The 14,316-nt window shown below is 44.6% G+C and overlaps 1 protein-coding gene across 6 annotated transcripts in view; it reads left to right on the top strand.

Moving 5' to 3' along the window:
• Positions 1-14,316, top strand: part of ZBTB8A (zinc finger and BTB domain containing 8A) — a 65,500-nt gene that overhangs the window by 4,867 nt on the left and 46,317 nt on the right. For all 6 annotated transcript variants that reach the window (XM_007979566.3, XM_037996076.2, XM_037996212.2 and 3 more), the window contains one exon: positions 11,302-11,383. The gene's annotated coding sequence lies outside the window, so the exon portion shown is untranslated. The remainder of the gene's footprint in view (positions 1-11,301; positions 11,384-14,316) is intronic.

The following is a 14,316-nucleotide window of genomic DNA, read 5'->3' as shown; positions in this document are numbered from 1 at the left end:
CTCTTAACTCCAGAATATTTTCAGCACTTGCATAAAGAAACCCCATGCTTGTTAATAGTCACTTCCCACTCCCATGTCTCCCTAGCTCCTGATAACCCCTCATCTACTTCCTATGTGGATCTACCCATTCTGGGTATTTCATGTGAATAAAATCTGTTTTTTATGACTAGTTTCTGTAACTTAGCATGAGGTTTTTTTTTTTTTTTTTTTTTTTTTTTTTGTTCTTTTTGAGACAGAGTCTCACTCTGTCACCCAGGCTGGAGTGCAGTGGCACAATCTCAGCTCACTGCAAGCTCTGCCTCCCGAGTTCACTCCATTCTCCTGCCTCAGCCTCCCGAGTAGCTGGGACTACAGGCGCCGGCCACCACACCCGGCTAATTTTTTGTATTTTTAGTAGAGACAGGGTTCACCATGTTGGCCAGGATGGTCTCGATCTCCTGACCTTGTGATCCGCCCGCCTCGGCCTCCCAAAGTGCTGGGATTACAGGCGTGAGCCACCGTACCTGGCCTTGTTTGTTTTTTAGAGACAGGATCTCATGGTCACCCACACTGGATTGTGGTGGCGTAATCCTAGTTCACTACATCCTTGACCTCCTGGGCTCAACCAGTCCTCTGCCTCAGCCTTCCAAGTAGCTGGGACTGCAGGCTCACACCGCTGTTCCTAGCCAGCATGAGGTTTCTAAGGTTCACCCATGTTGTAGTATATACAGTCATATGTCACTTAATGATGGGGATATATTCTGAGAAATGTGTTGTTAGGTGATTTTTGTCACTGTGTAAACATCATAGAATGTGCTTATACAAACCTAGCTGGAATAGCCTACTATACACCTAGGCTGTATGGTATAGTCTATAGCTCCTAGGCTACAATCCTGTATAGCATAATATTATAGGCATTTGTAAAACAATGGTAAGTATTTGTATATCTAAACATATCTAAACACAGGAAAGCTGGGCACGGTGGCTCACGCCTGTAATCCCAGCACTTTGGGAGACCAAGGTGGGTGGATCACCCAAGGTCAGGAGTTAAAGACAAGCCTGGCCAACATGGCAAAACCCCGTCTCTACTAAAAATACAAAAATTAGCCCGGCATGGTGGTGGGCGCCTGTAATCCTGGCTACTCAGGAGGCTGAGGCAGGAGAACTGCTTGAACCCAGGAGGCAGAGGTTGCAGTGACCCAAGATCGTGCTACTGCACTCCAGCCTGGGGGATAGAGCAAGACTTTGTCTCCAAAAATAAATAAATAAACACACACAGGAAAGGTACAATAAAAATATGGTATTATAATCTTATGGGATCACCGTCGTATATGTGGTCAGTTGTTGACCAAAATGTTATGCAGCACATGACCATATCATTCATTCTTTTTATGGCCGAGTTACATTCCATTATATGGGTATACCACGTTTTGTTTACCCATCTGTCCATGGATGGACATTTGGGTTGTTTCCACCTCTTCACTGTTACAAATAATGCTACTATAAACATTCGTATATCAGTTTCTGTGTAGACATATGCGTTCATTACTCTTGGACATATACTTAGGAGTGAAATGGCTGGGTCGTATGATAACTCCATGTTTAATCATTTGAGGAACTCCCGGACTGTTTTCTAAAGTCGCTGTACCATTTTATATTTCCACGAGCAGTGTATGAACATTCTCATTTATCTATACTTGGCCAACACTTAGTATTTTCATGTTTTTTAAAAAATTATTGTATCTCTGGAAAAACATAGAAAAAAAGAAAATACAGAAAAAGAAGAAGAAAAAAATCAAAGAGAAATATTATTGTAGCAAACTATCCCAGTGGGTATGAAGTAGTATCTCATTGGGATTTTGATTTGCATGTCGCTAATGATTAATGATGCTAAACATTTCTTCATGTGCTTATTTCTATTTGTCTTAGTCTTATTTATTTTAGTGATTATCTTATTTAATCCTCTTCACATACTTCCTTCGAGCCTCTTAACAGTCAATAACCTCATTTTACAAAAAGGAAACCAATGCTTACAGTTAAGTAACTTGACAAAGTCACACAGCTACTGATTGATAGACGTATAATCCTGTGTTTCTTCTTTTTAAAATCCTTCAGAAGTGCTCCAGAACCCACAAAAGTGGAGGGGCTTCCAAGATCTAGCTCTTACATATTTTTCTAGTTTCATCTGCCATCCTTCCATAGGCCCGCAGTCTCTAGCTGTAGCAAACTTCTTACCATCCCCGAGGAGGCCATGCTGTTTAATATACTGTTTTTGCCTTCCCATTTGGTGCTCTCTCTGGCTAGAATGCCTCTTGCCCTCTTTCTCATGTATAAACTCCTTTTCATCCTTCAAAACTCAACCTAAACGTTGAGCCTTTTGGAAACATTTCTCAGTACTCGCAGGTACAATCATTTGCTTTCTTCGTTTTACAGTTCCCTTCTACTATGAGTATTTTCTTAATTGTATTGTCACTTTGTCTAAAAGTCTCTCCTCTTCCTGTCTTTCCGCTTTCTCTGATGCTCTCCTAATAGACAGTGAGCTGCTTAAGAGTGAGCACTGACCTTTGACATGTCATCACCTCTGTATTCTCAGGACCAGGTATAGTCTGGTGTAGAGTAGTTGCTCAGCAAATATCTTGAATAAATGCGTTTCACCTGTCAATTTGAGTATCTGCCCTTCTCATAAAAATTGAATAAAAGGGCCAGGTACAGTGGCTCACACGTGTAATCCCAGCACTTTGGGAGGCCAAGGCAGGCAGATCACTTGAGGCCAGGAGTTTGAGACCAGCCTGGCCAACATGGTGAAACCTTGGCTCTGTTAAAAGTACAATAATTAGCCAGGTGTGGTGGTGCGGGCCTGTAATCCCAGCTACTCAGGAGGCTGAGGCAGGAGAATCACTTGAACCTAGGAGTGGGAGGTTGCAGTGAGCTGAGATCCTGCCGCTGCACTCTAGCCTTGGTGACAGAGTGAGACTCTGTCTCAAAAAAAAAAAAAAAAAAAAAAAGAATAAAATATTTTTCTGGGAAAATACAGAAAGAGCCAGACATGGTGGTGCACTGCTATAGTCCCAGCTATGTGAGACACTGAAGCAGGATCACTTGCGCTCCGGAGGCCAAGGCTGCAGTGAGCCAAGATCATACCACTGCACTCCAGGCTGGTGGGACTTTGTCTCAAGAATTTAAAAAAGGAAAATATACCTCTATGAAGTTCAGAACAATGTAAAATTAATTATTGTATCAAAAGATGAAGTTGCTTTCTTTCACCTGTTTTTCTGACCCTTCAGAAAACCTCCACTGCTTTGAATCCTGTGGCTCTCAGCAGCATGTGAAATACGGAGGGCATAACGGGTGCTTTATATCACTTTCAGTTCCCTCTGTCTTCCTGGCACTGTTGGACTAGGTCCAACATAAAATTCTTATAGTTCCAGAATATCTGGGGGATGTTTTTTGTTTTTGTTTTTGAGACAGGGTCTCGCCCTGTTGCCCAGGCTGGAGTGTAGTGGCACAATCACAGCTCACTGGAGCCTCAGCCTCTCAGGCTCAAGTGATCCTCCCACTTCAGCCTACTGAGTAACTGGGACCACAGGCATATACTACCACACACCTGGCTAATTTTTTAATTATTCGTAGAGACGCAGTCTCACCATGTTGTTCAGGCTGGTCTCGAACTCCTGGGCTCAAGTGATCCTCCTGCCTGGGCCTTCCAAAGTGCTAGGATAATAGATATGACTACCATGCCCGGCTGCAGGAAGTTTTATTCCGCAATCTGCAATGTATTTTTCATCACCAGAAGATACTTCAGCAAACCAAACCAAGCCATAATTTTATCTATGACTTTTTAAATATATACATTAGAATAGTATTCTAAGTGTAAACACTTAAATTTTCTTTTTTTTTTTTTTTTTAACAGAGGTGGAGTCTTGCTCTGTTGCCCAGGCTAGAGTGCAGTGGCATGAGCATTGCTCACTGCAGCCTTGAACTCTTGGGCTCAAGGGATCCTCCCTCCTGCCTAGCCTCCCAAGTTGCTGGGACTACAGGTTCGAACCACTGTACTCAGCAACATTAAAACATAAACTTTTATGTTGCAAATCTTATTTTAGGTTGTAGATCTCATTCTCTGGCAATTGCTTCTGTGGTAACATTTTCTTAGTTTGAATAACAAACACCCTGGTTGACAGAGCATAATTAATGAGGTAATGATTGAATGGAAAAATGGCAAAAATTGGCCAGGTGCAGTGGCTCATTACTGTAATCCCAGCAGTTTGGGAGGCCAAGGACGGCGGATCACTTGAGGTCCGGAGTTTGAGACTAGTCTGACCAACATAGTGAAACCCTGTCTTTACTAAAAATACAAAAATTAGCTGGGTGTGGTGGCGCACGCCTGTAATCCCAGCTACTTAAGAGCCTATGGCAGGAGAATCGCTTGAGCCCAGGAGGTGGTGGTTGCAGTGAGCCGAGGTCGCACCACTGCACTCCAGCCTGAGCGACAGAGCAAGTCTCTATCTCAAAGAAAAAGAAAAAAAGGTAAAAATGGTTTCTCAAGAATAATTTGGCACACACTTGTACTTGGGAGGCTGAGGCGGGAGGATCACCTAAGCCCAGGGAGGTCAAGGCTGCAGTGAGCTGTGATCTCACCAGTGCACTCCAGCCTGAGCAACAGAGAGATTCTGTCTAAAACAAAATAACAAAACAAAACAAAACAAAAGACCAGGCGCAGTGGCTCACGCTTGTAATCCCAGCACTTTGGGAGGCCAAGACAGGCAGATCATGAGGTCAGGAGTTCGAGAGCAGCCTGGCCAATACAGTGAAACTCTGTCTCTACTAAAAATACAAAAACTAGCTGGGTGTGGTGTCAGGTACCTGTAATCCCAGCTACTTGGGAGGCTGAGGCAGGAGAATCGCTTGAACCTAGGAAGCAGAGGCTGCAGTGAGCCGAGATCACCACTGCACTCCAGCTTGGGCAACAGAGCTAGACTCCAGTCTCAAATTAAAAAAAAAAAAAAAAAAAAAAAGAATAATCCTTCCTTAAGGTGAGATCTACAATTGACTAGTTGGAGTAGAGGGTTGCTATTCCCAGGTACACTTGTAGTTTTGAAATGATCACTCGCACTCTCTCTAGGTTCACAAATATGATGAAATCAGTCCAAAAAAAAAATTTTTTTTTCTGTATCCACATTTTTTTTTTTTTTTGAGACGGTGTCTCGCTGGAGTCGAGTGGTGCAATCTTGGCTCACTGCAACCACCGTCTGCTGGGTTCAAGCAATTCTGCCGTCTCAGCCTCCCGAGTAGCTGGGATTTACAGGCACCCGCCATCATGCCTGGCTAATTTTTGTATTTTAGTAGAGACGGGGTTTCGCCATGTTGGCCAGACTGGTCTTGAACTCCTGACCTCAGGTGATAAACCGCCTCAGCCTCCCAAAATGCTAGGATTACAGGCTTGAGCCACCCCACCTGGCCTTCTGTATCCACATTTGTATAAGACGAGAAAATGTGTTGTAATAAAATTCTAAAATGTTTACATTTTATACTCAGTGAAAGCAGTGTTTTTAAATGTTTAGATAATTAACAATAATAATAATAGCTGACATTTATCAAGGGCTTGTTATAAACCAGGCACTGTTATAAGCATGTTGCTTGGATTATCTTCTGATTTTCTCCATCTCACAGCTCTATAAGCTATAGGTATTATTATTATCCCTGTATTAGTCCATGCTCACATTGATAAAAAGAAATACCTGGCCGGGCACGGTGGCTCAAGCCTGTAATCCCAGCACTTTGGGAGGCCGAGACGGGCGGATCACAAGGTCAGGAGATCGAGACCATCCTGGCTAACACGGTGAAACCCCGTCTCTACTAAAAAATACAAAAAACTAGCCGGGTGAGGTGGCGGGCGCCTGTAGTCCCAGCTACTCGGGAGGCTGAGGCAGGAGAATGGCATAAACCCGGGAGGCAGAGCTTGCAGTGAGCTGAGATCCGGCCACTGCACTGCAGCCTGGGCGAGAGAGCGAGACTCCGTCTCAAAAAAAAAAAAAAAGAAAAAGAAATACCTGGCCAGGGCCAGGCACCGTGGCTCATACCTGTAATCCCAGCACTTTGGGAGGCCGAGGCAGGTGGATCTTAAGGTCAGGAGTTCGAGACCACCCTGGCCAATATGGGGAAACTTCATCTCTACTGAAAATATAAAAATTAGCTGGCTGTGGTGGCCCGCACCTGCAGTTCCAGCTACTCCAGAGGCAGAGACAGAATCGCTTGAACCCGGGAGGCAGAGGTTGCAGTGAGCCGAGATCACGTCACTGCACCCCAGCCTGGAGGACAGAGCGAGACTCCATCTCAAAACAAAACAAAACAAAAAACAAAACAAAAAACACCTGACCAGGTGCTGTGGCTTACGCCTGTAATCTCAGCACTTTGGGAGGCAGAGGCGGGTGGATCACCTGAGGTCAAGAGTTCGAGACCAGCCTGGCCAACATGGTAAAACCCTGTCTCTACTAAAAATATAAAAATTAGCCAGGTGTGGTGGCGCGTTCCTGTAATCCTAGCTACTTGGGAAGCTGAGGCAGGAAAGTGGCTTGAACCCGAGAAGTGGAGGTTGCAGTGAGCTGAGATCACGCCATTGCACTCCAGCCTGGAAAACGAGTAAAACTCCGTCTCAAAAAAAAAGACTGCCTAACAGGCGCCCCAGGGAGGGAATCAGAAGGCTCCCAATGACATTGCTAGTGTAATTTAAGGGTCAACTAACTGCTATAGGCAGTGTGCAGTGTAATCTAGCACTTTGAGAGGCCAAAGTGGGAGGATCCCCTTGAGCCCAGGAGTTCAAGTTTGCAGTGAGCTATGATTGCACCACTGCACTTCCGCACTTCATCCTGGATGACAGAGTGAGACCCTGCCTCTGAAAATAACTAAATAAAAGGAAACAACCCTGCTACCCCTGAACTTCCCCTGAACTCCTACCAAATAGTGATTCCTGTCTTCACCATGTTTGTCTCTTGCCAATCATGAAGCTTTTGACACTGGAATGCTGCTATGAGAAAAAAATACAATGTTTCCATAAATGTGCTTGCCTGCATTAACAGCCAAAACAGAAGAAAGATGGTTCCCACCTCATTTCTGCCTTCCGGATCTCACAACATCCCACTGATGGGCCACATTTCACATGGGGAAATTTAATTGTAAAGGAGTCTGGGAAATGTACTTTTTAGTTTTCCAGAAGGAAGTTAGAAAGGATGCTGATGCCGGGCATGGTGGCTCATGCCTGTAATCTTAGCACTTTGGGAGGCCGAGGTGAGCGGATCTCTTGAGCCCAGGAGTTCAAGACCAGCCTGGGCAATATATGGAGACCCTTTAAAAAAAAAAAAAAAAAAAAAAAAGGATCGTGAGTGTTCAGAGTGTTCATCCACAGATCTACTCTAATATCTGCTGGAGTGGACCTTGGTGGTTATCTGAAAAAATAGCATTCCATCAGTATGTAAAAACTGTTGAGGGCACAGACTGTGCTCAGAAATCAGTTCTTTTGACCAGATGCGGTGTCTCACGCCTATAATCCCAACTCTTTGGAGGCCAGTGTGGTGGGTGGATTGCTTGAGTCCAGGAGTTCGAGACCACCCTGGGCAACGTGGCGAGACCCCATTTCTACAAAAAATACAAAAAAATTAGCTGGGTGTGGTGGTACACGTCTCTGGTCCCGGCTCCTCGGGAGGCTGGCATGCAGGCATCCCTGAACCTGGGAGGCAGAGGTTGCAGTGAGCCAAGATCGTGCCTCTGTACTCCAGCCTGGGTGAGAATGAGACCCTGCCACAAAAAAAAAAAAAAAAAGAAAAAAAAAAAGAAAAAAGAAAGCAGTTCTCTTAAAAAGCTGGGCTTTATATTAATTAGAATATTAATTAGAATATTAGGCCGGGCACGGTGGCTCACACCTGTAATCCCAGCACTTTGGGAGGCCGAGGCAGGTGGATCACAAGGTCAGGAGTTCGAGACCAGCTTGGCCAATATGGTGAAACCCCGCCTCTACTAAAAATACAAAAATTAGCCGGGCGTGGTGGTGGACCCGTGCAGTCCCAGCTACTCAGGAGGCTGAGGCAGGAGAATCGCTGGAACCCGGCAGGCAGAGGTTGCAGTGAGCCCAGATGGTGCCATTGCCCTCCAGCCTGGGCAACAGGAGAGAGACTCTGTCTCAAAAAAAAAAAAAAAAAAGCCACAAGTTACCACTGTACTTGTACACTGGACAGTAGTTAATATGCCCTTTAGTGGCAGTGTTGAAACAGTGAAGCAATCCAAGTAAATGCCATTCTCTGAATGCCCTTCTAACTCATTAGGGCTAGGTGAGAGATGAGCTTTTAGTGTGGCAACGAGCTGTTCTCAAAAACTATTAATTTTGGGCCAGGCACAGTGGCTCATGCCTATTATTCCAACAAGGTGGGAGGATCACTTGAGCCTAGGATTTCAAGACCAGCCTGGGCAACATGGCAAAACCCTGTCTCTACAAAAATACAAAATTTAGCCTGGTAAACCTGTAGTCTCAGCTACTTAGAAGGCTAAGGCTGGAGGATCACTTGAGCCTGAGAGGTCAGGGCCACAATGAGCCATGGTCACACCACTGCATTCCAGCCTGAGTGACAGAGTGAGACTGTCTCAAAAAAAAAAAAAAAGAAGAAGACTGGGCACAGTGGCTCACGCCTGTAATCCCAGCACTTTGGGAGGCTGAGGTGGGTGGATCACCTGAGATCGGGAGTTTGAGACCAGCCTGACCAACATGGAGAGATCCCGTCTCTACTGAAAACAGAAAATGAGCCGGGTCTGGTGGTGCATACCTGTAATCCCAGCTACTCGGGAGGCTGAGGCAGGAGAATCACTTGAACCTGGGAGGCAGAGTTGGTGGTGAGCAGAGGTCGCACCATTGCACTCCAGCCTGGGCAACAAGAGCGAAACTCCGTCTCAAAAAAAAGAAAAAAAGTTATTTCAGTTTGTTTTCTTATTTATTTATTTAGAGAGAGGTCTCACTATGCTCCCTACACTGGTCTGGAATTCCTGGCCTCAAGTGACCTTCATGCCTGTGCCTCCTGAAATGCTGGGATTACAGGCATGAGCCACTGGGCCCAGCTCCTCTTCTTTATATTTGCCTGTATTTTCTTTTTTTTTTTTTCAAGATATGTTGAATTTTTAAAGCTGTTGTGTTCAGTTTTCTTTTCTTTTTTTTTTTTTTTTTTTTTTGAGACAGAGTTTCGCTCTTTTTGCCCAGGCTGGAGTGCAATGGCGCGATCTCGGCTCACCGCAACCTCCGCCTCCCGGGTTCAAGCGATTCTCCTGCCTCAGCCTCCCGAGTAGCTGGGATTACAGGCATGTGCCACCACCCTGGCTAATTTTGTATTTTTAGTAGAGACGGGGTTTCTCCATGTTGGTCAGGCTGGTCTTGAACTCCCGACCTCAGGTGATCCACCTGCCTCGGCCTCCCAAAGTGCTGGGATTACAAGCGTGAGCCACCACGCCCAGCGTGTTCAGTTTTCTTCCAAAACACATTGCTGGACATTTGGAGGAAAAGAGCAATAGGACTTACTATCTTGGTATCATCTACTGGCCTGCCTTTGAATAGTGTTGTCTTAAATTTATTTTCTTGTCAAAGTTAAAAAGTATGTTTGGGCTAGGGACAGTGGCTCATGCATATAATTCCAGCATTTTTGGAGGCCGAAGTGGGGGGATCACTTGAGCCCAAGAGTTGGAGACCAACCTGGGCAGCATGACAAAAACCTCATCTTTCTAAAAAATACAAAAATTAGCCAAACTTGGTGATGGGTACTTGTAGTCCCAACTACTTGGGAGACTGAAGAGGGAGAATCGCATAAGCCTGGGAGATCAAGGCTGCAGTGAGCTATGATTGTGCCACTGCACTCTAGCCTGAGTGACAAAGTGAGACTGTCTTAAAAAATAAACCAAATGGCCAGGCGCAGTGGCTCATGCCTGTAATCCCAGCATTTTGGGAGGCCCAGGAGGGCGGATTGCCTGAGGTCGGTCAGGATTTCAAGACCAATCTGGCCAACATGGAAAAACTCCGTCTCAACTAAAAATATAAAAAAATTAGCCATGCGTGGTGGTGTGTGCCTGTAATCCCAGCTACTCGGGAGGCTGAGGCAGGGGAATTGCTGGAACCGGGGAGGCGGAGGTTGCATTGAGCCAAGATCACACCACTTCACTCCAGCCTAGGCGACAGAGTGAGACTCCATCTCAAAAAAACCAAAACAAAACAAAAAAAGGATTGCTTTTGATTTGCCATAATATATTTTAATATTGGAAATCTCTTATAAAGATTGAGGTTAAAAAGATATATATGTAAAACATAAAAAATATGTATATAAAATGTAGGTATTTCTTTAAAAAGAGTTCCAAGCCAATTTGAAGCCAAATGATTTTTCTATTATTAATATTAATGATTTATTTATGTTGTATATTTTATATCATTATATATTATATTACATATTTGTTATGTATTATATATTATTAATATTATTAATGATTTTCTATTAACTATTATTTATTATTAACTATTAATAATAATCTGTGCCAGATAATCTATTTTTCTATGTTAAAAATGATATCTGGCCAGGCATGGTGACTAAAGCCTGTAATCCCAGCACTTTGGGAGGCTGAGGTGGGCGGATCACGAGGTCAGGAGATCAAGACCATCCTGGCTAACACGGTGAAACTCCGTCTCTACTAAAAATACAAAAAAATTAGCCGGGCATGGTGGCAGGCGCCTGTAGTCCCAGCTACTCGGGAGACTGAGGCAGGAGAATGGCGTAAACCCGGGAGGCGGAGCTTGCAGTGAGCTGAGATCGCGCCACTGCACTCCAGCCTGGGGGACAGAGCAAGACTCTGTCTCAAAAAAAAAAAAAAAAAAAAAAATCTGACAGCGGCTCTTATATAATTTTTGTTTGTTTGTTTGTTTGTTTTGAGACAGAGTCTTGCTCTGTCACCCATGCTGGCCCGCAGTAGCACGATCTTGGCTCACTGCAGCCTCCGCCTCCTGGGTTCAAGCAATTCTCCCTCCTCAGCCTCCCGAGTAGCTGGGATTATAGGCACCTGCCACCATGCCCGGCTGATTTTTGTATATTTAGTAGAGATGGGGTTTCACCATGTTGGCCAGGCTGGTCTCAAACTCCTGACCTCAGGTTATCTGCCTGCCTTGGCCTCCCAAAGTGCTGGGATTACAGGCGTGAGCTGCCGTGCCTGGCCCTTATATAATTTATTTAAATAAATATTATGTACCTTAGCAGATCTTTCTACCTCTTATTGCAAAAGTACATTATAAATATCTCTTTTCTCTCTCTACAGGACAATTCTCCAAACACAGACTGTTTGACTTAGAATCTTCTCTTTTTTACTCCATTCAAGAGCAACATTCATAAATTTCCAGGTATGACAAATTTTAATTCTTGATCTACCTCACTTAAATGCATAGATTAAAAAGTAAAATTCTGGGGCTGGGTGCTGTGGCTTATGCCTGTAATCCCAGCACTTTGGGAGGCCGAGGTAGACAGATCACCTGAGGTCGGGAGTTCGAGACCAGCCTGACCAACATGAAGAAACCCTGTCTTTACTGAAAATACAAAATTAACTGGGCGTGGTGGCACATGCCTGTAATCCCAGCTACTCGGGAGTCTGAGGCAGGAGAATTCCTTGAACCTGGGAGGCAGAGGTTGCAGTGAGCCGAGATGCCGCCATTACACTCCAGCCTGGGCAACAAGAGTGAAAGTCCATCTCAAAAAAAAAAAAAAGTAGAATTTTGGGCTGGGTGCGGTAGTTCATGCGCGTAATCCCAGCATTTTGGGAGGCCAAGGCAGGCAGATCACCTGAGGTCAGGAGTTCGAGACCAATCTGGTCAACATGGCGAAACCCCATCTCTATTAAAAATACAAAAATTAGCCAGGCGTGGTGCTGGGTGCCTGTAATCTCAGTGCTTGTGAGGCTGAGGCAGGAGAATCACTTGAACCCAGGCAGCAGATGTTGCAGTGAGCCGAGATCACGCCAGTGCACTCCAGCCTAGGCAACAGAGCAAGACTCTGTTTCAAAAAAAAAAAAAAAAAGGTAAAATTTTGTAGTTGTAGATATTATATATTAGAGAATGGATTTATTTCTTGGAAATTCACTGTCTAAGATGTTCAGCGTTCTGATCTTTTTGGTCTCCCTGTTCACTGATAGCTAATTTTTTTAAATGACATCTTTATTTTGAATTCTTTCTTTCTTTTTTTTTTTTTTTTTGAGATGGAGTCTCGCTCTGTCCCCAGGCTGAAGTGCAGTGGCCGGATCTCAGCTCACTGCAAGCTCCGCCTCCCAGGTTTATGCCATTCTCCTGCCTCAGCCTCCTGAGTAGCTGGGACTACAGGTGCCCACCACCTCGCCCGGCTAATTTTTTGTATTTTTTAGTAGAGACGGGGTTTCACCATGTTAGCCAGGATGGTCTCGATCTCCTGACCTCGTGATCCGCCCGTCTCGGCCTCCTAAAGTGCTGGGATTACAGGCTTGAGCCACCGCGCCTGGCCGAATTCTCTCTTAAGGAAGTGTAGTGTATCCTTGTGAATGTGGGCCGAATTCTTTTTTTTTTTTTTTTAACATCCAGGATACATATTTGAATTACATTTTAATCTTTTACTTATTTATTTATTTATTTTTTATTTTTTTGAGATGGAGTCTCACTGTGTCGGCTAGACTGGAGTGCAGAGGCAACATCCGCCTCCTGGGTTCAAACACTTCTGCCTCAGCCTCCAGAGTAGCTGGGATTACAGGCACCCGCCACCACTCCTGGCTAATTTTTGTATTTTTGGTAGAGATGGGGTTTCACCATGTTGGTCAGGCTGGTCTCGAACTCCTGACCTCAGGTGATCCACCCACCTTGGCCTCCCAAAATGCTGGGATTACAGACCTGAGCCACCACACCCGGCTTTTATCTTTTTTTATCTTTTTTTTAAACTGGGATCCAGGCAATTGTATGGAACTACATTTTTTTAGTTCATTGCCTCTCTTGTGTATATATTTCTCCCATTCTAGCTTGATCACATACTCGTATTATTAAGAACTGGAGATTATCTAGACCAGTCCTTTTAATTTGCAGAGAAGGATGTTAAGCCTAGAAACATAAGTTACTTGCCCATGGACATAATACTAATTTAGTGGTAGAACCAGTGTCAGAATTCTGACCTCCCACAGCTGCATCATGCAGCCTTGGAGTAACTGTCTGGGTTAACTCCCTTTTCTGTAAAATGGAGATAATAATACCATCTCCCGGCAAGGCACAGTGGCTCACTCCTGTAATCCCAGCACTTTGGGAGGCCGAGACGGGCGGATCACGAGGTCAGGAGATCGAGACCATCCTGGCTAACACAGTAAAATCCTGTCTTTACTAAAAATACAAAAAATTAGCTGGGTGTGGTGGCGGGCACCTGTAGTCCCAGCTACTTGGGAGGCTGAGGCAGGAGAATGGCGTGAACCCAGAAAGCGGAGCTTGCAGTGAGCCGAGATTGTGCCACTGCACTCCAGCCTGGGCGACAGAGCAACAATCCGTCTCAAAAATAATAATAGTAATAATACCATCTCCCCGATAGGTTGCATGTGAGGATTAAATGAGACAATGCAGGTAGTTACTTTAATACTGCCTGTTGGCCCTTTAACCCCTTCACTGCATCTGTCTTGAAATTCTCCACCCTTGGCTAATGTGTCACGAAGCTCTCTTAATTCTCCCTGTAATTCCTTATCTGTAACACTGGCTTCTTTTCCCCATCCTGCTCCACAATCATGGGCAATCCTCCAGGTTCCCCTCTCAGCCCTTGTTTCCTCTGAGCCCCTTCATTTCTGCTAACAACTTAATCACTATTTGCAGATTCTCTTGCTCCTCTATCTTCAAGTCTGAGTGTCCCTGTGAACTTCAGACCAGCATTTCCAGTGGCCTCCTGGCCATATCTACCTGATTTCCCATTCCTCTCAAATCCAGCATACATAAAACCAAAGTCATTGCTTTTCTTCTAAACCAGTTATTTCTCTGGACTCTGGACTTCCCAATTTCTTGTTTCAAAGTTTTTAAAAAATTTTTAATTTTAATTTTTTTTTTTTGAGACAGCATCTGTGTGCCCAGGCTGGAGTACAGTGGTGCAATCACTGTTGCTCACTGTAGCCTCAACCTCCTGGGCTAAAGTGACCCTCCCACCTCAGCCTCCCAAGTAGCTGAGACTACAGGCACATGCAATTTTTTATTTTTATTTATTTATTTATTTTTCTGAGACAGAATCTCGCTATGTCCCCCAGGCTGGAGTGCAGTGATGTGATCTCAGCTCACTGCAACCTCCACCTACTAAG

Source organism: Chlorocebus sabaeus, chromosome 20 (assembly GCF_047675955.1).
Source record: "Chlorocebus sabaeus isolate Y175 chromosome 20, mChlSab1.0.hap1, whole genome shotgun sequence".
NCBI lineage: Eukaryota > Metazoa > Chordata > Mammalia > Primates > Cercopithecidae > Chlorocebus > Chlorocebus sabaeus.
This window is presented reverse-complemented; position numbering and strand designations above follow the sequence as displayed.